The sequence below is a fragment of the Myotis yumanensis genome, unplaced genomic scaffold (genome assembly GCF_028538775.1).
Source record: "Myotis yumanensis isolate MYYU_CA2020_CCGP unplaced genomic scaffold, mMyoYum1.0.hap1 SCAF_10, whole genome shotgun sequence".
Lineage (NCBI taxonomy): Eukaryota > Metazoa > Chordata > Mammalia > Chiroptera > Vespertilionidae > Myotis > Myotis yumanensis.
In genome coordinates, this window is record NW_027223761.1 from 73,178,968 (window position 1) to 73,203,137 (window position 24,170).

The following is a 24,170-nucleotide window of genomic DNA, read 5'->3' on the forward strand; positions in this document are numbered from 1 at the left end:
CATAAAATTCTAATCACCCTCGTTATGACTTACACTAGAGGCCTGCTGCATGAAATTCGTGCACTGGTGGGGTGTCCCTAAGCCCAGCCTGCACCCTCTCCAATCTGGGACCCCTTAGGGGATGTCCGACTGCCGGTTTAGGCCCGGTCCCCCTGTGGGATCGGGCCTAAACCGGCAGTCAGACATCCCTCTCACAATCCAGGACTGCTGTCGCTTAACTATTCGCCTGCCTGGCTGCCTGATTGTCCCTAACCGCTCCCTTGCTGACCTGATTGACACTTAACTGCTCCCCTGCCAGCCCAATCACCCCAAACTGCCCTCTCCTGCAGGCCTGGTCGCCCCCAACTGCCCTCCCCTGCCAGCCATCTTGTGATGATGTGGGGGTGGCCATCTTGTGGTGGCCATCTTGTGATGACATAGGGCAGCCATCTTGTGATAATGTGGGGGCGGCCATCTTGTGATGACATGGGGGTGGCCATCTTGTGATGACATGGGGCAGCCATCTTATGATGTGAGGGTGTGAGGGTCAATTTGCATATTACCTCTTTATGATATGAGATTATTATATAGGCTGGTACTGTTGCCCAGTATTTTGTTTCTAATTTTTAATCTCTCAAATTACACTTATTATTACCATTATTGTTTTTCACATAATGTTTGTTAAAATTTACCTGAAAACTTACTAATATCATTGCTCACCATTCCTTTTTATATTTCAGACTCCTTCTGAGGTCATTTTCCTTATTCCTAAACCACCATTTGTTTAGCATTTTCTTAGGTAGGGTTTCTGGTAGTAAATGTTCTCGGTTTTTGTTTGGTTACTCTTTTAATTGGGTTTGAGGGCAGCAGCAATCCAGTTATCGACAGATAATAGGCCACAAGCAGTCTAAGCCCTAACGTGACAAAACAGTTTTTTCAATTCTGACCTGTAGTCCCATGAATTAAATGTGAGCTTAAACATGACATTTAACAGACAATTATCACATGATACATAACTGCTGTGGAGTGAGATAACTGCTTCACACTGCACTGAGAGATAAGAAAATAGCAAACATTTACAATTCTTGCTTCAAGACATGGTCAGAAGTACAGGGAGTGTTTACAATCACCTTAAAAAGCCTCTGATTCTTTATAGTTATGGGACTGACATGACTTGAAAATTAGATGAAGACTTGGATCTGAAGTTGCTTTGTACAATGTAAGTGGAGCTCTCTGCCGTGTCAGCTGGGACAGTTGTGCAAGAGTGGACACCTGTGATCTGGGTCACTCCAGATAAATCTGAATACCCTGAACCTCCCAAACCAATGGCCCCCTCCCCTGTCAGCAGGAACAACCCTTTGCCCCTGTGTGCACAGTATGGTCTTGTCTTGCTTGAAAACTCTTTAATGACCTCACCTGAAATAATTAGTTTACCCAACGATGTTGATTGTGCTTATACATAAAAACTGACATCATTTCTTTCCTTTGTCCTATATCCAGAGTTGGAGTAAGTCCAGAGAGAGTCCCTGCTATAAGGAGAAGACATAAACAATTGTAAAATTTTGCTAGTTTATATCAGTAGAAACTTAAAAAATGTGTATGGATGGATCCGGAGGCTATCAGACAAAGGAGGAAGAACCATAATCTTACATTGGGCAGAGCTTATTAGTATGGACATACTTATAGATCCTTGGTTCACATGCTTGCTGACCCAACTGGGAACAATGTCACAATACTTAGGAGCTTCCTAATTTTATTTTAATTTATAGGCAACATATATAACATTCAGTAATACTGTTTTAACCCATTTACCAAATAACCCATGAGCTCTCAATGGTCAAAGAAAAATTGTGCTGGATGGAGTTAAATAGGCAAGGAAGATTTTACTCAAGGCTACTGCAATAGGGGAGAAAAATTGAACTCAACTCTACTGAAACAAAAGAGGGAAGGAAAAAGTACCAGAAGACATAAGGGGTAGGTTGGTCAATATGATCAGGCCAACTGTGTCTGTCAATTGTTGTATATGGAAGTTCGGCTCCTACTCTTCACAGAGACTGGGAGACAGCGGTCTTATCGCCTTCAATGATTGCATTTCAAAATGATGGCTCACAGGTCCTTAACAAAGACATTTATAGAGTGTAAAGCTGGCAGTTAGTCTGGGAGAAAATTTATATCCCAAAGGGGCCGAGAACAAATTTATAATTGAAATTTTTCTCAAGTAAGTGCTCTAGGAAAAGGGATGTCAAGGGCCTAAAGGCAGAAAGAAATCAGTATAAAATTCAGTCAAGCTGGCCCTAGCTGGTTTGGCTCAGTGATTGGAGAGTTGGGTTTTGGACTAAAGGGTCCCAGGTTTGATTCTGGTCAAGGGCACATGCCCAGGTTGTGGGCTCAGTCCCCAATAGGGGGCGTGCAGGAGGATGAGTCTCTCGCATCCTTGATGTTTTGAACTCTCTCTCCCTCTCCCTTCCTCTCTGAAATCAATAAAAATATATTTTTTAAAAATTCAGTCAGGCTGAAGAGAATGCCTGGTCAGAGGACCATGAGCAATAGGAGCTTTCTTGCTATTTCAGACTGCAGCAAGCAACCTTGTCGCTGGGAACTCAGGGCCTGATTGGGCTTGAAGTGCCTGCAGCAGATTCAAATACTATAGGGAACAAGTATCACTAAAAAATCTCGGTACATTTTCCTAAGATTTTTGTGGCAACTATGCCTTCATTGGCAAATAACTCTTCTTTTGAGAACAGCTTCTGACTTGCTTTCAGGTTTTGGTGGAATCAGAATGTTTAATCAGAAGCTCAAACGTGGACATTCATCTTGAGCTCTTTCTCTTAAATTGGATGTCAGCCGATCACAAAACCATAAAATTGAGCTTGCAGAGCAACACTGTTATTATGAGACAAAGATTGGCAAGGACTGTTGGCTTTGTTTAATTAGAGGTTTTGGTGATACCTAACTTTAGTGGCAACTGATTTATTAGTGTTGGACAATAATGGAATTCTAACTACAGTGAGTGATGTTCCTGTTAATAAATTAAATTGTTATGATCAATGAATTGTGAAGAACAAATTAATTACTGGTATAATAAAATGTACTTAATGTATTAGCAGAATTTTCAAAGTCTGGCGAATTAAAGAAAACAATTTTTAAAACTATTTTTTTTTTTAGTTTTGTAATTTCATAACCAGTTCAAGTCTCCAAGACCTACTAAAGTTTCATGAATGACTTTCTTCACAGATTCTGTCCTTGCTTTATTATCATCTATATATATATAAAAGTCAAGTGACCAGAACAACTGGAAAAACTAGAATGACCGGTCACTATGACACACAGTGCGGCTGGCCAACCAGCCCAATTGGGGCTGGGGCCAGCCAGTCAACCTCCTGCGGACCCTCCCCCTGGCCGGCCCAGCCCCCGATCGGCCCCAATTGGGGCGGGCCGGCCGGATCCCACCTGTGCACAAATTTGTGCACTGGGCCCCTACTTAGCAATAAGTTTCTGAGAGTTCAGGAGCTGTTCTTTCTGAAGTGTCTATGCTATCACACAATGATAGATTCAGCACAAACCTTCGTACTACTTGCTGTTCGTTAATTCATTAATTGACTATTTGCTTGTCAATAAACATTTTTTAAATGCCGCTGATAAGCATGGTCCTTGGCAATGTGGAACCACAGACAAACAAATCAATCTTCCTTATTTCTCAAAGAAGATGTCAGATTAGTGGTTCTCAACCCAGCATTGACTAAACAAGAAACATATCCATGAAACAATATTAAAGAAGTACATACAGCATATCACTGGTTTACATCTCACAGTGTATCCACCCATTCTCACAATAGACACTTATTTAATCATCTATGCTGGGCCAGTTGTAAGGAGTATGGACCAAAAAAAAAGGGTGCTGTAATAAATCTAACAGAAATTAACCTCATAGAGTGAGCTGATCATAGATTTCTTACTGGTCAGGTCATAGTGGGTAGTCAACCTTCTGGCATATAACTTCTTTAGAAAAAGTTTAACCTTTGCCTTAAGCAAGCCCTGCCCATTATTTCTGTAGATTAACATATCTTTGAAATGCCTCTTTGTCAGACCCCTCAAAAGAATAACCACCATAAAAAGAGCACATAATCTTATTAACCTGTAATCCAATGCCAACTTTGCTTTCTCCCACTTCACATAATTTTCCTTACATTGCATCTTTAATTACAAATGCATAAGAGAAACTGCAAACTGTCATTCTGGGAAGCATTTTCCTTAGCCTGTTGAGATCTTGCTTTGAAGTATAGCCTCTATTTGGGCACAAATAAACTCTAATAAACTCTTATAAAATTTTTTTTACAGGTTTGTACATTCTTATGTTGATAGGAGAGAGAAATATGGTCCTTAATATTTAAGAAATATTTTGGAAAGTTTTGCTCTCTTGTATCCACATTCTAGTTCAACTACAATTTCAATTCTTTAATCCCAATTTAATATTTCCCCCAAACTCCAGACTTGTATGTTTAACTACCTACTCAACATTTCCATTTGCAGGTCTAACCTCGATGTCAAACTTACTGACTCCAAATTTGAACTCCTCAGTCTTCTCACTACCTCTACCTACCACCTACTCTACCATAACTGGCTCCTCCTACAGGCTTAGTTGTCTCAATTAGTGGAAACATTATTTTACATTTACTTAGTAAGTAACTTTGAGATGTTTTAGACTTTCTATAATCCTCACATGAGGATGTATTTATTGGTTTTTTAGAAAGAGGAAGGGAGAGAGAGAGATCCATGTGAGAAACATGGATGATTGCCTCCCATGTGCACCCCACCTGGGGTTATCAGAATTTAGAGATAGCAAACTGACTCATCCTGGAGCATGCCTGTCATCTGCAAACTAACAGAACCAAAGTCCACCTCCTTCCCCTCCCCTCCCCTGCTCTTAAACTGTGGGACACTGTTCCTCAGCCCTGACCACCTCAAGGCTGGGCATCGGACGACTAGAGGCAACCTCTCTACCGCTCCCCAAACCCCACCTCTAAAATTATATTCAAACTAGCCAATCCTACACCTGCTTAGCCTGCCTGCTGAGTGTAGCCCATTTCTTTTCTGGAAAACCAGAATAAAGGCGGCTCCAAAGTGCCCTTTGCTCCCTCTGCTTGTGGCCAAGGGCAGTGCTCTCTAGCGTGTCCCTGTGTGCTGTGGCCTGTCCCCCTCCTCTTGGGAACTGCGAGCGATGAAGTATCTTTTCAATGGCATTCACTTCCTGATCTGTGGGCCTCATCTTATCTGAATAAAAACAAAATTCCTGATACATTTTAACAATAACAATTTACTCTTCTTATGCTTAAAAACTAAACCTTGTGCTCAGACATACAATTATAAATGTCTAAAGAAATTGAAACCGCCAAAACCGGTTTGGCTCAGTGGATAGAGCATCGGCCTGTGGACTGAAAGGTCCCAGGTTCGATTCCGGTCAAGGGCATGTACCTGGGTTGCGGGCACATCCCCAGTGGGAGATGTGCAGGAGGCAACTGGTCGATGTTTCTCTCTCATCAATGTTTCTAACTCTCTGTCCCTCTCCCTTCCTCTCTGTAAAAAATCAATAAAATATATTTAAAAAAAAAAAAAAGAAATTGAAACCCTGTCTCCTAATATTGGATCGGCTATAGATAAGTGATCACAGACGATATTAACTATTAATCAGTGCTTGGAGCTGACATAATTCCAAAGCCTGACAGTACCCCTTTGAGTTTGCCTCACCAAAAAGCTAGAATATTTTATGCATGAATCTGCTCCACCGTTATGCCAGCGTCTCTCACAGTGAGCTCTCTGTCACCTCTTTCTTCGGAGTCCCTGCTTCTGTCACAGGCAGATTCATCTCCATTTAGCTCCCCCTTCTCTCATCTCAGGGCCTCTCCTCACCACCCTAACCCAGCACCAGGGTGCCCTCTATGGGTCCATCTGTGATTATTCTCGTGAGGCAGGAGCGGGTCTGGTGGTGCATTTGTTGAGGCAAAACTGACCCTTAAGGGCACAATAGCCTTGCTCTGTAAACTGGGCAAAGTCAGAAATGACCCAAAATTATTCCAGAAATCTCTAAGCTAACAAACTACACATCTTCTGTACTGAGTCTGCCCAACAGATCTCTCAGGAGTCAGTGAAACTGAAAAATCATTTCACACTCTAAATTGATATTTTAGTATGTAAATAGAGCATGGGTGGGTGGTTTACGGAGCTAGAGCTGCGTGTCAGATGAATCTCAATGTGAGAAACATGGATGGTTGCCTCCCATATGCGCCCCACCTGGGGTTATCAGAATTTAGAGATAGAAAAATAACTATCTCTAAATTGAACTCTTTCTCTCTTTCTCGCTCTCTCTCTCTCTCAACAAAAACTTAGTATTTGAGATCTTGTTTCTGTGGCATGTCTATATGTCTGTTTGGCTCAGATAAACTAAAAACAAAACAAAACCCTAGGCACATGTCTTTACAGTGTAGAGTGCCGAATTTCAGCATTAATTATTTTGTAAGATATGTTTATCTTAAAAGGTTAATCTCACTAGTGATTTCCTCTTAAGATGATAACAAAATGCCAAGATCCTTTTAAATCATCCCTATAACATGACAATTGCCCTTTTCAATGTAGGGTTGCCGAGTGTCAGGAAGCCCGTCACCTGTCAGGTTATGCTTATGAAAGGCTATTTCAGATGCCTCCTGGAGCCTCATCCTGCAGTTTCTTTAGTTTTGACTGATTGTTGGCAATCTGCTTAGAGAGATGCCAAACTCCTAGAAGGAAAGAAGTTGACAGGACAGCTTGGCAGGCAGGGTGACTTCTCCATTGTGTCGTCATCATCGGAATCATCCATGGCCTCTAGGAAATAGATTTGAGCATGTCTATTATCCATTTTTATTAGACGTTTTTGATTGAGCTGATTTGATTAAAATTTGACATAACTGACCAGCCTGTTTGGACTAAGTTAACAGATGTTTTGGAAATTACAAGATAAAGTCATAAAAAGCCTGGAGTTTAGTAAGTACTCAATTAGCATCACCTATAAACATGCATGCTGGCTACTATGGATTGCAGTGCTGTAACTGGATTTCCCAAGACTCTTTTCAACTATAACTGAGATGTCTACCTTATTTTAAATATACTGGATTCCGAGACATCTGAAATGACCCAATCAGTCAACCACTGTTTCCTGAGTGGCCTCCATATACAAAGGAGGATAGTTTGACATAGCAGAAAATATATCAAAGAAAAACATACATTCTATCATCAGAACACACACAAGTCAATTGCCACATAAAACTCCAGTACCCACAAGTCTTAGGTCTGAAATCTGCCCAGTGAAAGGAGGATGTGGAACTTGATTGTTTGTCTGTGGAAATTTCTATTCTCTCTGCTGATATTTTGTCACACATATACACACATTCACACACATACAATATGCTTTTTCTCACTGATAAGCTGGTATACTTATTTTCATCATAAGATTTAAAAGATCACAGCCTTTTGAAATTACAGTGACCTGAATTCAAATTCTATTTCTTTTTTCTGTTTTGTACAAAATATAGATAACAACTTCCTCAAATGAGTGTGTTATGGGAATTCAGTGAAATTTAAAAGCCTAGCATTTGATGATGCACAGACTATGTGCTTAATAACTATCATATTCCTCTTACTTCTTCCTCTTTCTTTTTTTTTTTTTGATTTTTTTTATTTCAAGAAAAACTATTTTAAATATAATAATTTTACATGCAATAAACATTAGTATTTCAAAAAATAAGATTTTAAATATAATAATATTACCAAAATTATACTAAAATAGTATAATATCACAAAAATTGTAGGAAATATTAAAAATCTGCAAATAACAGGATTACTTCTATTATATTCTAAAATATTTATGTTGTTCATTATATTTCACAAATGAGTGAGATCATGTGATATTTATTTTTCTCCAACTGGCTTGTTTCGCTAGCATAATGCTCTCCAGGTCCTTCCATTCTGTTGCAAATGGTAAGAGTTCCTTCTTCTTTACAGCAGCATAGTATTCCATTGTGTAGATGTACCATAGCTTTTTAATCCACTCATCTGCTGATGGTCACTTAGGCTGTTTCCAAATCTTAGCTGGTGTAAATTGTGCTGCTATGAACATAGGGGTGCATATATCCTCTCTGATTGATGTTTCTGATTTGTTGGGATATATTCCTAGAAGTGGGATTACTGGGTCAAATGGGAGTTCCATTTTTAATTTTTGAGGAAACTCCATACTGTCTTCCACAGTGGCTGCACCAGTCTGCATTCCCACCAGCAGTGCAAAAGGGTTCCCTTTTCTCCACACCCTCGCCAGCGCTTGTCATTTGTTGTTCTGTTAATAACAGCTATTCTGACAGGTGTGAGGTGGTAGCTCATTGTCGTTTTCTTCCTCTTTTCTTAAGGAATTTGTTGCCTTTGCTGTTTAATATTTTAAATTTTTAAATATTTGTCAGTAGGCTTTAGGTAAAATTCAATTATAAATCATAATAATTATATTAACTTTGCTGTGGGTTATACTTCTCCATGCTTCTTTACCAGAAATTTTTAAACTGGGACCCATGAATGGACTTGTAAAACTTCATAAAACCCCTAGAATGTTTTTATTTTTTATATGTGTTTATGTGCGTAATTCAAGAGAGAGGGTCTACTACCATCATCATCAAAGGTATCAATGTCTCAAAAAAGTGTAAGAGTAAGATGTTCAGAATAATTGTTGCTTTCCCATTTCCAATATTATTTCCATGTAGTTTTTTCAAGCATTTTTCATATTAGTTTTAGAATTTAGTCAGTGCATGTATTAATAATTAAATCATTATTTAATTAAACATATAAATTTTATCTCTATTCTTGTTCTATCAGCTTCCCCTCTCTACTTACAATGATCAGGCCAATGAGAAAGACATCCAGAATGGTTTTCCATGACCTCTGCTTCTGCCACATTAAGTTATAATCATCTATTACTTGGACATTGCTCCTACTAACAGATTTCTTAAACTTTTTCCAAGCCATGAAGTTATAAACAGAATTAGAATAAATTCATCCTTGTGTCCCCTAACATAATGTCTAGCTCAGAGAAATATATACTTATTTACTTGAATCTAATTGTTTTAATATTAAAATTATAACCTATCCCAAACATAGATAACAAAATAAAATTATTTTAAAAGAATAGTGGTATCTACATTGTTCTATAATGTGTGTTTTTTCAGTATGTTTTTATTGATTTCAGAGAGGAAGGGAGAGGGAGAGAGAGATAGAAACATCAATGATAAGAGAGAATCATTGATTGGCTGCTTTCCTGCATGCCCCTGCTGGGGATCGAGCCCGTGACCTGGGCATGTGCCCTGACTGGGAATTGAACCGCAACCTCCTGGTTCATAAGTTGATGCTCAGCCACTGAGCCACGCTGGCCTGGCACTCCATAATGGTTTTTAATAAATATTAAAACTTAATGCTGGCAATTGCTAGACACTGTTGTAGACAGTGTTGTAGACACTGTTGCAGAAGCCACAGTGAAGAAAACAAACAAGATCTTTTCCTCACTGAACTTACATGTTAGTGAAAGAGCCCACCAGTGTGCAAAAACATAAATAAATGCTAAATCATGCCCAATGATGATAAGGGCCAACGTGAAAAGAAAAGCAGGAGAGGGTGTTGGACAGTGTGTGTCTGATGTAGGGAGTGGTACCAAGGTTGTGATTTTAAGGAGAGTGGCAACAGTTGAGCCAAGATCTGAAGAAAGGGAGGGAGGAAACTGTACGAGACACCTGCAGGGAGAATTTTCTAGATAAAAGGAACAAGTGCAAAGCCTTCCTGGGTGAGTTCCAGGAAAAGTGAGGTGGTCGATGAAGCCAAAGCCACGTGTGGGAGGAGTAGGAGAGCTGACATCAGAGAAGGAACGTGGTAAAAGGAGCATATGGCTCACCTGTCAACACTGTTGGCTCTCCATCGGCATGAGATGGGACGTCCCCAAAGGATGTGAGCATAAGAGTGACTGGATCTGACTTGGGTTTTGAAGTTCATAAAATGCTGAATATTATTAGCATAAAATATTTTATACTCCACCTACTTTCATGAAACATGTGAGATAATGTGTAATGAATGATAAAAAGGAGTTCTCCCATGTTTTAGGGAATAGACCGGAGAACTGACTGGAGATGGAAGGGTGATTTGTTGTTCAATATTTCTTCCTGATTTTTTATTTTTTTAAATTCTGTCTGAAAAATAATGGACAGTTAGTACATACTCATATGTTTACTAAGGTGTTAGAAGTGTGGATTTTTAAAAACAAATATTAGCCAACTTTTTAATTTAGTGATTTTTTTTCCTTTGATATCTTATTCTTGAAAACCTCTCAGACATTTGCTCCTCAACTGAACTCAGGAGACCAGGTCATTTCATTTCCCAATCTGGATTGTTCCGACCACTGTCCCAGAGCCAAGATTTTGTAATAAACCACAAATTAAGTTGGATAACAGAGGTAGTTCAAACCAAGGTGTATACTGCAGAGAAATTAAATTCAAGGATAATAAAAAGAAAAACAATAAAAAAAAACTAAGCCAAGCATTTGCACCAATTTGTTTTCAAAGACCTTCCCTGCAAGGCCAGGCCGCTGGTTCCCTTTGAGACAAGTCCTCCCAGCCCCGGAAGCTGTGCAGGGTGCCCTGAAGGGCTGCTGAGGCACAGCAAGCTGTGTCTGCTGCAATGAAATGGGAACCAGTGACCAGTGACACTGATGACAAATAAGCTGCAAATAATAACCTGGGAGCCCACTGAAAACTAGTTCATTCAGTTGAATGTGATTTGTTTTGAAGCCCATTGTTTTTAACTATTGAAGCAGAGCATTTAGATTCGCTTGTTTACAGTCGTGGCTGTCTCCCTAGCCTCTGCACAGATAGGAAGCCAGTAAAAGATGATTATTTAAGACTTTAAAAAAACCCCTTTATGGAAAAGTGCTTTAGGTCACTCAGTCAGTGAGAAAAATCAAAGCAAAAAAAAGGGGCCCATTTGATTTGGAATCTGCAAGATGTCACTTAGAGCCTCAGGGGGCTTATAGAGCAACATGAAACAAAACTGGGGACACATTTGTGAGATTTATGTCATCATGTTTATGAACGTCTATCTCAGAAAGAGACCACAACAAAAGAAACCTCTGAGACATATTTAATGGGACCTATTGCCAAAGATCTACTGACCAATGGCAGTGACTGTCCGTCTTTTGAAAGGTCAAAATATGTTAAGACTTTAATACAGGTGCCTTAAAGTCACTTAGAATACTTATGGGCATATGGCCACGCCCCTTCTCCCTGGTCAGATGATTTCAAAGATAGGAGAGCATTGTTTTAGATCAGGGGTGGGCAACCTTTTTGTGAGAGCGTGCCAAAACCAGCAAAATCTCTGGCTCAAAATTCTTCTGCATGCCAACCCTAATTTTTTGAGAACATGTTACGCCTACTTGATATCTCTTAAGGTGTACGTATGTGAAGAACCTTGAAGAAATAATAAAATTCATTCGAGTGACAAAAACACAGTATATGATGATGAAAAAATACATTTATTTTTTAATGTATACATGTACACTGATAGTCCCACAGAAAACTTTATGACTCCGTTTGATATTATCAGTGGGACTTTTGCTGCTGCATCACTGATGACAGAGATTTTACATCAGGTTTATATTTTGTGACTTTCAGAGATATGCATGAGCTACTACTTTCATCCGTCAGGCTACTCCTATTATGAGACTTAACAAAATTCATCACTGAGAACAAAGATTCACAAGCGTATGTGGATGAAACCAAAACACTGGTAGGATCTAGGAAGGCAGGGAGAGTTAAGGCAGAGGCATAGAAATTGCTCTTCCCGTATGGGAGGCTAGGGGAAGGTCAAAGGGAGAAAAAAAAAAAAAGGAGATATATATAATATTCTTTGTAATACTTTAAGCAATAAAACAATTAAAAAAATAGTAAGATAAAGAAAAAAAAAGAAATTGCTCTTCCCCTCTCTTGTCAATCCATGTCTATGGTCTTTAAGATAACTTGCTATGTAAAACTATTTATTTATCTAAGATGCACCTACACTGAATTTATCTGAAAAATAAAAAAGTCGATATTAAGAAAAAAATCGTAAATGGGAGATTATAAGAGAGAGTTTCGCGTGCCAGCAAAAGTTACTGGAGTGCCATGTTTGGCACGCGTGCCAGGGGTTGCCCGCCCCTGTTCTAGTGTATGCTCCTGGAGTTTTAGGATTGAACTTAAAAGTGGAAGCAAGACAACGTGCTGCAGAAGACATTTCCCTGAGTACTTTGGGACTAGTTTTTCTGCGAGCTTACAGCAATAAACCAGTGAGTAGTTTTACTGTGTCTTTTAATTATTTCTGGCTGACTGCATTTAGCATTAAAGGCTTCATCCACAACTAGCCTTGGGGATTTATTTTGGGTGCTAGAAGACCCCAGTCAGAGGTATCAGAAAACCAGTCAGAGGTATCAGAAAAAGCAGGCATCCTTGATCTTTTCTATAAGCATATACCATTCTCATGACTGTACCTTTTGCTTAACCAATATCTATAGTTTATTTAAAACTAGAGGCTCGGTGCACAAATTTGTGCACTCAGAGTGGAGGGGTCCCTCAGCCTGGCCTGCGCCCTCTCATAGTCCGGGAGCCCTTGGGGGATGACCGACTGATGGCTTAGGCCCACTCCCGCCACCTTCACTGCATCCTCCCAGCTTCTGGCTGAGCAGCGCTCCCTCTGTGGGAGTGCACTGACCACCAGGGGGCAGCTCCTGCATTGAGAGTCTGCCCCGTGGTGGTCAGTGCACATCATAGCTTCAGGCCGAAACTGGCTCTCTGACATCCCCGGAGGGGTCCCACATTGCAAGAGGGCGCAGGCCAGGCCAAGGGACCCCACCCGTGGATGATCAGGGCCAGGGAAGTATGCGGGAGTTTGGCCAGCTGGGGACTGCAGGAAGGCTCCAGAGTGTGTCCGGCCTGTCTCACTCACACCCGATTGGCGGGACCCCAGCAGCAAGCTAACCTACGGGTTGGAGCCTCAGAGCGTCTGCCTCCCGGTGGTCAGTGCACATCATAGCGAGCAGTTGAGCAGCCTTAGCATATCATTAGCATATTACGCTTTTATTGGTTGAATGGCCAGCCAGACGACCGGGCACTTAGCATATTAAGCTTTTATTATATAGGATAGAAATCAGTTTTCAGAATCCACCCTAAAACTGAAAACAAACAGCTACTGAAAATATAATTAAAATATCAACTGAAAACCCCCTCAAAGAACTCTGAAAGTTCTTCAGTTTTAAAACCAAAATAAACCAAAACTAAAAGCCCATAAAATATGTTGCATATCAGGTAATGAGCTTGCAGAGTTTCGTAACGTGCTTTAGGGCAAGCATATCAAACTCACGGCCCACGGGCCACATGTGGCCCACAAGGAATATTTTTGCAGCCCAGCCAATATGACGGCACATGAGAAATGTTTTCATAAAAATTTCATAACCTAATTTTTACAATACCCTGTTATACATAATTATTAATAACAAACTACAATGTCCACTAATGGCTGATTACTATAATTGCGTTGCATTCATTTCCCTACTTGCCTTGCACACAGACACACCATTTCTCTCCACTAATACTACCAGTGAATATTTTAGCAGCCGATTGCCATGTCATTAGTCTTGGACTGACTTGTTTGGTGTGCGCAACAGGAAATATTTTGCTTTTGGAGAACAAGAAAAATAGGTTTATTTGCGTTACGCTTATTAATTTGTGCAGTTATTAAGTGTTTGGTAAGTTAATGTTCAAGAAAAAATATTAATTTTTGTTAAAATATTCTATTATTTTATGTTAACGATTACTCATTTATTTCAGCCTTTTGTATTATCTCTATCAAAATAAACCTACGTTTCTATGGAAATTGGAGCTTTTGTTTTTTTGTGGCCCACATAAACCTTGTTTAGTTGGCCCATATTAGCCTTTGAGTTTGACAAGCTTGCTTTGCAGTGGTTCTCAACCTTCTGGCCCTTTAAATACAGTTCCTCATGTTGTGACCCAACCATAAAATTATTTTCATTGCTACTTCATAATTGTAATGTCGCTACTGTTATGAATCGTAATGTAAATATCTGATATGCAGGATGGTCTTAGGCGACCCCTATGAAAGGGTCATTAGACCGCCAAAGAGGTCGCGACCCACAGCTTGAGAACCGCTGCTTAGAGGATGGTGCCAGGAATGGTCTCTGGTCTAAAAGCTTAAGGACAGAGGATGTGATTGTTGGTGGTGATTCCTCAGGATCATGAGAAAAGCATTTCATGGCATTTCATGGACCCTCAGACGGGAGATTGTGGTGCGGCAAGGTAAACTGAGGATGGCAAAGCTGACAGTTCTACTCTTAATATGAGCTCTTCACCAGCCACATTTCATACATAAAAATCAACACTGACCTAATAAGTGCTAAAAATAATTGGCTAAAAAAATATATATTGTTTTCCCACCATTATTTATAGTCATGTAAAATTCAATTCAGTATTCATAAAATTACACTAAATTTAAAATGCCTTGATGTGGGGTTGGGAGGACAAGAAGAGATAAACCAAAGAACTTATATACTTACTAGAGGCCCGGTGCACAAAAATTTGTGCACTCGGGGGAGGGGAGAGAGGGTCCCTCAGCCCGGCCTGTGCCCTCTCGCAGTCTGGGACCCCTCGGGAGATAACGACCTGCTGGCTTAGGCCTGCTCCTGGGTGGAAGAGGGCAGGCCCAATCCCTAGGTGCAGCCCCTGGTCGGGCTCAGAGCAGGGCCGATTGGGGAGTTGGGGCGCCGCACCCTGTCACACACAGAGCAGGGCCGATCAGGGGGTTGGGGTGCCTCACCCCGTCACACACAGAGCCACAGGGCAATCAGGGGGTTGGGGAGCTCCCCCCTATCAGGCACAGAGCAGGGCTAATCAGGGGGTTGGGGCGCCTTCCCCTGTCACAAACAGAGCAGGGTGGATAGGGAGGTTGTGGCCCCGCCCCCTGTCACACACAGAGCCCCAGGGCGATCAGGGGGTTTGGGCGCTGCCCCCTGTCACACTGATCCCGGTGCCGGGAGGCATATTACCCTTTTACTATATAGAATAGAGGCCTGGTGCATGGGCAGGGGCTGGCTGGTTTGCCCTGAAGGGTGTCCTGGATCAGAGTGGGGGTCCCCACTGGGGTGCCTGGCCAGGCTGGCTGAGGGGCTGAGGGCCGTTTTCAGGCTGGCAGGTGACTGAAGCTCCCAACTGCTCCTTTTTTTTCTTTCTTTTTTTTTTATTCTGGGCCAGCTTTAGCTCTGAGGCTTCGGCTGCTGAAAGCAGGTTTCTGGCCTTTGTTTACCTTCTGTATTTGATTCATTGTTGCAGTCCAGCTGGCTGAAGCCCAGCTGACTAAAGCAGGTTTCTGGGGCTTTGTTTAGCTTCTATGTTTGCAACATAGTTGCTTAGAGTTGCAGCTGAGAGGCCGGCAAGTCAGGCGGGGAATGTTGGAGTCCACAGTCACTGGAGCAAGCAAGTCTCCCTGTTCGCTTCAGTGCATGGCTGCCGGCCACCATCTTGGCTGACAGTTAATTTGCATATTGCCCTGATTAGCCAATGGGAAGGGTAGCGGATGTATGGCTAATTACCATGTTTCTCTTTTATTAGATAGGATATACATAGCCCATGGACGTGGGCAATAGGGTAGTGAAGGCCTGGGAGGAGAGTAGGGGATGGGAGGAGAGAGAAAAATGGGAGATATCTGTAATACTATCAACAATAAAAAAATATATTTAAAAATAAATAAATAAATAAATAAAAATAAAGTTTAGACAAAATTTACATACCACTGGAGATGGAAATCTTTTTCTGTCATATAATGATTTCAAAAAATGACTGAAATAAGCAGAATATAACATAATGAAACTTTTTTTGTTTTTTTAAATATATTTTTATTGATTTCAGAGAGGAAGAGAGAGGGAGAGAGAGATAGAAACATCAATGATGAGATAATCACTGATTGGCTGCCTCTTGCACGCCCCCTACTGAGGATCGAACCTGCAACCTGGGCATGTGCCCTTGACCAGAATTCAACTTGGGAACCTTCAGTCCACAGGCCGATGTTTTATCCACTGAGCCAAACCAGCTAGGGTACATTTTTTGTTGTTAATTACTGTTGGAAGACTCATAGGAAACACTGCTAAAGATGTGAACAAATGAGATTTAGAACATTTACACAGTGTTGTAGGTTTGCTATAAAGTAGGCTAAAAGTTAAAGTAATGTCTCAGCTTATGACGTTTGCTAAATTCGGGTTTCAGAATGCAGTAGCTTTTTCTGAGCAATAAAAGAAAATATATACTGAAGAAGACCTATTATTAAAGTACAAAATGCATTCTAGAAAAGCTGTGTAAGTGTAATTACTGGTGATACAACCAATTTAAGTAAATTTTATTTAAATGTTGTTGTGGCCCAGCGGGTGTGGCTCAGTGGTTTAGTGTCTACCTATGAACCACAAGGTTCACAGTTCGATTCCCCGTCAAGGCACATGCCCAGATTGCAGGTTTGATCCCCAGTGTGGGACGTGCAGGAAGCAGCCAATCCATGATTCTCTCGCATCATTAATGTTTTTATCTCTTTCTTCCTCTCCCTTCCTCTTTGAAATCAATTTTTTAAGAAGTTGTGGATAAAATTGTAAGTGTAAAAGAATATTTGAAATTAATTTATTGTATCATTAGTCTGTCTTTTCAGCACACAAGTTGAAATCATACATTCATAAACTATAGGAGTTACTAATGTTACTGTGGTTACTTTTATGTTTTTCAAAAGGTCTTCAAATTATAGAGCATATACAGTGATAAATAAGAAATTATCTTTAAAACTTTTTATAACATAAATAAACTTTATGGACATTTTGTGTCAAGTACTTAAGAGATTTGTCAAGTGACAGAGCATATCAGCTCCCTTTTGCTGTCACAGTTGTTTGCTAATGGAGCACTCACCATGCACCACCTTTTCTCCATGACTTTATCAACGTCAGTGAGGAAGATCAAGATGCTGAGCTTTGAGCTTATCAGAAATCTAAAAGAGCTAGTACTCTTTTTCAAAAATATATTTTTATTGATTTTTAGAGCGAGAGCTGGAATTTCAGAAGAGAAATTACAGGTGGCCTTCCTGTAGATGTAGCTCAGATTATTGAAGCCTGTAATGTATGTCTGAAGGAAGATGATAACGATGAGAGTGTGGTGAGCAGCGTGGTATTCCTCCTATTGATCCTGGAATTAGATAAGCAATAAGCCCTGATTGACAGCCTCTGTGAAAAGCTGGTCAAATTTCAGAAAGATGAATGCCCATCTCTCTGAGACTGCTAAGCAAACCTTTTCCATGGTATGGATAAGAATACTCCTGTAAGATAGACAGTATATAGCAGCCTCATTAAAGTGACAGCATCTTGTGGGGCCATCCAATATATTCCAACTGAACTGGGTCAAGTTAGAAATGGATTTCTTACAGGAACATCATCACCGGGAAGAAACACATTCTTTTTAGGCTATTTTATGAGCTGCTTGTGGATTATAAGAAAAATGATGCTGCTTCAAAAGTCACGGTCAAATTGCTAAGAAGTTACGTGGAGAACAATCCTTCCCAGTGCCCACGGGTATTGTACGAATATTGCAAGATTCAAATGCCTTTCTTTTTTAACATCTTCTTACTTTAAAACCCATCAATTTTTTGGAAGGAGAACTTATTCATGATCTTTTAACCATTTTTGTGAGTGCTAAATTGTCAGGATAATAAAAAACTTGATAGATTCACTTGGATAACAAGCAGAATATGGCAAATAAAGAAATTTCTCTTGATATAATGCAACAGGAACTTCAGATTGGAGTTGATGATTCAATGAAAACAAAAATGGCCTACTGCAAAATTGATCAGACGCAGAGAAAAGTGGTGATCAGTCACAGCACACATCAGAAATTTGGAAAACAGCAATGGCAACCACTGTATGATGCTTAATATCTGGAAACAAAAGTTGAACAAAGTGAAAAACAGCCTTTTGAGTCTTTCTGATACCTGAATTTTTATGCTATAAATTTTGTTCTTTGGGGGGAAAATATGTAAATCATAGTAAAACATTAAACTGAAATTTGAAGGGAAAAAAGATAACTGTCAAGCAAATATAAAGGTGCATTGTTTATTTTTCTTTTATAAAAAAAGTTTAATTTTTTTTAATTTCTGGAATTAAAATTAAAGTATACAAAATGCTACATAACAAATATTTTTAGAAAAACAAACACTAAATATTTACTTCAAGATGACACATTAACAATAAAAAAAAAAGTAGCTGCTATTCAGAAGAAATTTGCACAAAGGAGAGAACATTTTTAAATGGATGTTTAGAAATGTTTCCATCATTAAGTGATTTTACTGCCATGAACAATGTGTTACCTATAAAACCTCTCTTATTTATATTCTTGAAACACTTAGAAAAAGAATTTTCTAATCTGCTTAAAAATAACTAAGAACTATTTGTTTTTAATAAAGGGTTTCAGTGGATTTAACATGCTTATTACAAAAGTAATTATTTAATGATTTCTAATTTTTTTGTAATGTCAACAGAATGTCATGAGGAAAAATTGAAATTTCAACAAAACCAATTATCTATTGGTGGACAATTTGGAAAATAGTAGAGTGATTCAGCAAATGGAGTAAATATTACATTTCATTTCAATCAAGTTATCTTGGTGAGATAACTTTTTCATGTATGACAAGCATTAAACCAAATGTCAATCAACACATGAATGGAGTAACAATTTATGGTAATGAATGGAATAAAAGTAAATAATTATTAATACATGCAGCAACATGGATAAATCTCAAAATCACAGATATGAGTAAAAGGAGCCATGCAAAAAGGGGGGGGGGGCGTATATACTGTGTGATTTTTTAAAAGTAGGATATTCAAACTAATTTATAGTGACAGAAAGCAGGCCATTGGTTATCTGGAGATGGGATGGAGGGAGGAAAGGTGTGCAAAGAGGCAAAAAGAAATGTTTATTATCTTGGCTTTGGAGATGATTTCAAGGGTGTATCCATATATCACAAATTATCAAATGTGCACCTTGAGTATGCAAAGTGTGTCTTCTTCAATAAAGTTGTAAAAAAATAGTAACATAACATAATAAGGGTGCCAGAAGGAGAGGAAGCAGAGCAAGGAACAGAAAACCTGTTAGAAGAAATAAAGACAGAAAACTTCCCTTATTTTGGGAAGATAATGTCACACAAGTCCAAGAAGCACACAGAGTCACAATCAAGATGAAATCTTAAAGACCAGCACTAAGACAAATCATAATTAAATTGGCAAACATCAATGACAAAGTAAGAATCTTAAAGGCTACCAGAGAGAGACAGAACGTTACATACAAGGGATCTCCCATTAGACTATCAACTGATTTCTCAACAGAAACACATCAGGCCAGAAGGAAATGGAATGAAATATACAAAGTGATGCAAAGCAAGGGACTGAATCCAAGAATACTCTACCCAGCAAGGTTATCATTCAAAGAAAGTGAAATGAGGAGTTTCACAGACAAAAAAGGGCTAAGGGAGTTTATTACCACCAAGCCTATAGTGCATGAAATGCTAAAGGGACTGCTGTAAAAAGAAGAAATAGAAAGGAAAAAAGGAACACAGGCATAGAAAATAAAAATGGTGAAAACAAGTACCTATCAATAATAACCTTAATTGTAAATGGATTAAATGCTCCAATCAAAAGACATAGGGTAGCTGAATGGATAAGAAACATGACCTATATATTTGTTGTCTACAAGAGACCCTCACCTCAAAACAAAGGGTGCACACAGACTGATAGTGAAGGGATGGAAAAAAATATTTTTCAGGAAAATGGAAATGAAAAAAAATGCTGGGGTAGCAAGACATATATCTGACAAAATAGACCTCAAAGAGAAGACCATAACAAGAGATAAGGAGGGCCACTTCATAATACTAAAGGGAGCAATTCAACAAGAGGATATAACTCTGGTAAAAATATATGCACCCAATACAAGAAAACCCACGTACATAAAAAAACTTCTGGACGATATCAAGGGAGAGATCAACAGCAATACAATAATAGTAGGGGACTTTAATACCCCATTGACTCCACTGGATAAATCCTAGACAAAAACAGCAAAGAAACAGCAATCCTAAATGACTCACTAGATCAGATGGACTTAATTAATATCTTCAGAACTGTTCACCCCAAAGCCACAGACTATACATTCTTCTCAATTGTACATGGGACATTTTCAAAGATAGACCACATATTGGGTCATAGGCAAAGTCTCTTCAAATTCAAGAAGATTGAAATCATATCAAGCATCTTCTCAGACCACAATGGCATAAAATTAGAAATAAACTACAATAAAAACAATAAAAAAAATCAAACACTTAGAGGCTAAATAGCATGCTATTAAACAATGATTGGGTTAACAAAGAGATCAAGGAAGAAATAAAAAGCATCCTGTAAACAAATGACAATGAAAACACAACGATCTAAAATCTATGGACACAGTGAAAGCAGTGTTGAGAGGGAAGTTCATAGTTCTACAGGCCTACCTCAAAAATTTGCCAACGTCATATCTGATAAGGGCCTAATCTCCAAAATTTATAGGGAACTCATACAACTTAACAAAAAGAAGATAAACAATCCAATCAAAAAATGGGCAAAGGAGCTAAATAGACACCTTTCCAAAGAGGACATTCAGAAAGCCAAGAGACATATGAAAACATGCTCAAAGTCACTAATCACCCGAGAGATGCAAATCAAAACAACAATGAGGTACCATCTCACACCTGTCAGACTGGCTATCATCAACAAATCAACAAACGACAAGTGCTGGAGAGGATGTGGAGAAAAAGGAACACTTGTGCACTGCTGGTGGGAATGCAGACTGGTGCAGCCACTATGGAAGACAGTATGGAGTTTCCTCAAAAAACTAAAAATGGAACTCCCATTTGACCCTGTGATCCCACTTCTAGGAATATATCCCAAGAAACCAGAAACACCAATCAGAAAGGATATATGCACCCAGATGTTCATAGCAGCACAATTCACCATAGCTAAGATCTGGAAACAGCCTAAGTGCCCATCAGTAGATGAATGGATTAGAAAACTGTGGTACATCTACACGATGGAATACTATGCTGCTGTTAAAAAGAAGGAACTCTTACAATTTGCAACGGCATGGATGGAGCTGGAGAGCATTATGCTAAGTGAAATAAGCCAGTCAATGAAGGAAAAATACCACATGATCTCACTCATTCATGGATAATAGAGACCATTATAAACTTTTGAACAATAATAGCTACAGAGGCAGAGCTGCCTCACACAGATTGTCAAACTGCAGCGGGAAGGCTGGGGAGGGTTGGGGGGCAGGAGGGAGGGGGGTAAGAGATCAACTGAAGGACTTGTATGCATGCATATGAGCATAACCAATGGACATAAGACACTGGGGGGTAGGGGAAGCTGGGGTATTGTCAAGGGCGGGGAAAAAAAAGGACACATATGTAATACCCTTTGTAATGCTTTAAGCAATAAAAAAAAATAAAATAAAAAAATAAAAAAATAAAAAAATAAAAAAAAACAAGAAAAAATGTTAATAAATTATCTAACTCTACAACTTAAAGAATTATAAATAGAGCAACAAGAAAAACCCAGAGTAAGCAGAATGAAGGAATTAAGATCAGAGCGGAAATAAATGACACAGAGACCAAAAAAAAAAAACAATACAGAAGATCAACAAAACCAAGAGCTGGTTCTTTGAAAGGATAAACAAGATTGATGAACCACTAGCCAGGCTCAGCAAGAAACAAAGAGAGAGGACCCAAATAAACAAAATCAGAAATGAAAGAGGTGAAGTAACAACCGACCCTGCAGACATACAAAGGATTGTAAAAAAAAAAAAAAAAAATACTATGAACAACTCTACTCCAACAACCTGGACAACCTAGACTAAATGGACATATTCCTAGAAAAATACAAGCTTCCAAAACTCAATCAGGAAGGATCAGAAACCTGAATAGGCCAATAACTACTGATGAAATTGAAGCAGTAATCAAAAAACTTCAAGCAAACAAAAGCCCTGGGCTGACAGCTTCACAGGGGAGTTCTACCAGACATTCAAAGAAGAACTAAAATCTATCCTTCTCAGACTATTCCAAAAAAATTCAAGAAGAAAGCTCTTTCTATAAAGCCAGCTTTACCCTAGTTCTAAAACCAGATAAAGACACTACAAAGAAAAAGAATTACAGGCCAATATCCCTGATGAACCTAGATGCTAAAATCCTCTTTCTGTGCGTTCATTATTGGTGTGTAAAAAAGCTATAGATTTCTGGGTGTTAATTTTGTATCCTGCTACATTGCTGAATTCTAGCAAATCAGATCCAGCATTACATTAGAAAGATCATACACCATGACCAAGTGGGGATGCAAGGCTGGTACAATATCCGCAAATCAATAAACATTATAAATCACATAAGCAAATTGAGGCAAAAATCACAGAATCATATCAATTTATGCAGAAAAAGCATTTGACAAAATACAATACCCTTTCCTGATAAAAACTCTCAGCAAAGTGAGAATAGAGGGATCATACCTCAATACAATAAAAGCCTTATATGACAAACCTACAACCAACATTATACTCAATGGGCAAAAACTAAAACCATTTCCCCTACGAACAAGAACAAGACAGACAGGGATGCCCACTTTCACCACTCCTGTTTGACATAGTACCGGAACTTTCTGAGAGTAGCCCACCCGCATAACTCCATGCACAGAACCTTGTCTACTGGTGTGTCATAATCTAAAAACTCTATTCAAACATATCCGTTTACAATATAAAAACCCATTCACTTTAGTTTCATGATAGAGTGAGTATGCAAATGTACTGATTGAAAGGCATTCTCATTCAATCAGTTGTTCCTGGCGCCTTCACCAATGAAGTTATAATGATATTTATATTCCCTGAGAAAGCATGAGATTCAAAGCTGTCCATCAGCTCCATGCAGAGCCCATCTGGTTGCATTAACCCAAACAGTGGCACTAACCATGCCATTATTAGCATGTCAATGGGTTTCTGAAGATTCCCTCTTTATAAGAGGCCTTAACAGAATATATCTAGAGGCAGAGATAGCAGCGTTCTTTTAACAGTCTTTGTCTATATTGTAAATCATGATGAAAATAACTTTAAAATGTGTCTGGAGAAGACAGGCTCTGTAAGAGAGATGCCATTGTAATTTACTTAGTGCACTGGATTGGGGCAGGGGGAGATTATATGACTCAATTTGTGTTTTTCTATTTGAAAATCTTTTTGTATGCTACTCTCAGAAAATTTTTTTTTCTACTAGACACAAGCTTAAGAATAAACAAACCTGTACTGTCAAAAAAAATAAAATTGCAATAATATACCTTTACACGGTGTATTAAGGCTAATAACAAAGTCCCACAGAATAGGTGGTTTTGGGAAGGAAGAAATTTTTGTCTGCCCTTCTAAGTTGTTTTGTCTGGCCTAAGAATTAAATTGACAGGAGAATAAATAGGAGAAAAATAACCAAATTTAATTGCTTACATATGTGCAGGGATCCCATAACAATATAGGAAGTTCAGGTGCATATGGCAGCTTGAGGAAAGTAGAAGGAGTTAGTGGTTTGGAACTTCAAAGGGGAGAAAGCAATTTATACAGAAAAGTAAATGTTTGGTAAACAAATATTTGATGATAAATACCTCTGGGCAGAGACAATAGGACTCTGATCTCTAGGTCCTGCCAACTTTCCCCCATCACACTTAGCCCATATTCTTTGTACATATCTCTGGTGATAGCTCCATTTCCTGGAATAAGCTCTCAATCTAACTTCTTTTCTTTTTTTAAAATATATTTTTATTGATTTCAGAGAGGAAGGGAGAGGGAGAGAGAGATAGAAAAATCACTGATGCAAGAGTATCATTGATTGGCTGCCTCCTGCACTCCCCCTACTGGGGATCGAGCCTGCAATCCATGCATGTGCCCTTGACCAGAATTGAACCTGGAACCCTTCAGTCTGCAGGCCAACACTCTACACACTGAGCCAAACCACGTAGGGCAATCTAATTTCTTTTA

The 24,170-nt window shown here is 39.1% G+C and overlaps 1 pseudogene; it reads left to right on the plus strand.

Moving 5' to 3' along the window:
• The window catches only part of LOC139018511 (eukaryotic translation initiation factor 3 subunit M-like), a 61,726-nt pseudogene extending 43,638 nt beyond the window's left edge, over positions 1-18,088 (plus strand).
• The last annotated feature ends 6,082 nt before the right edge of the window (positions 18,089-24,170 follow it).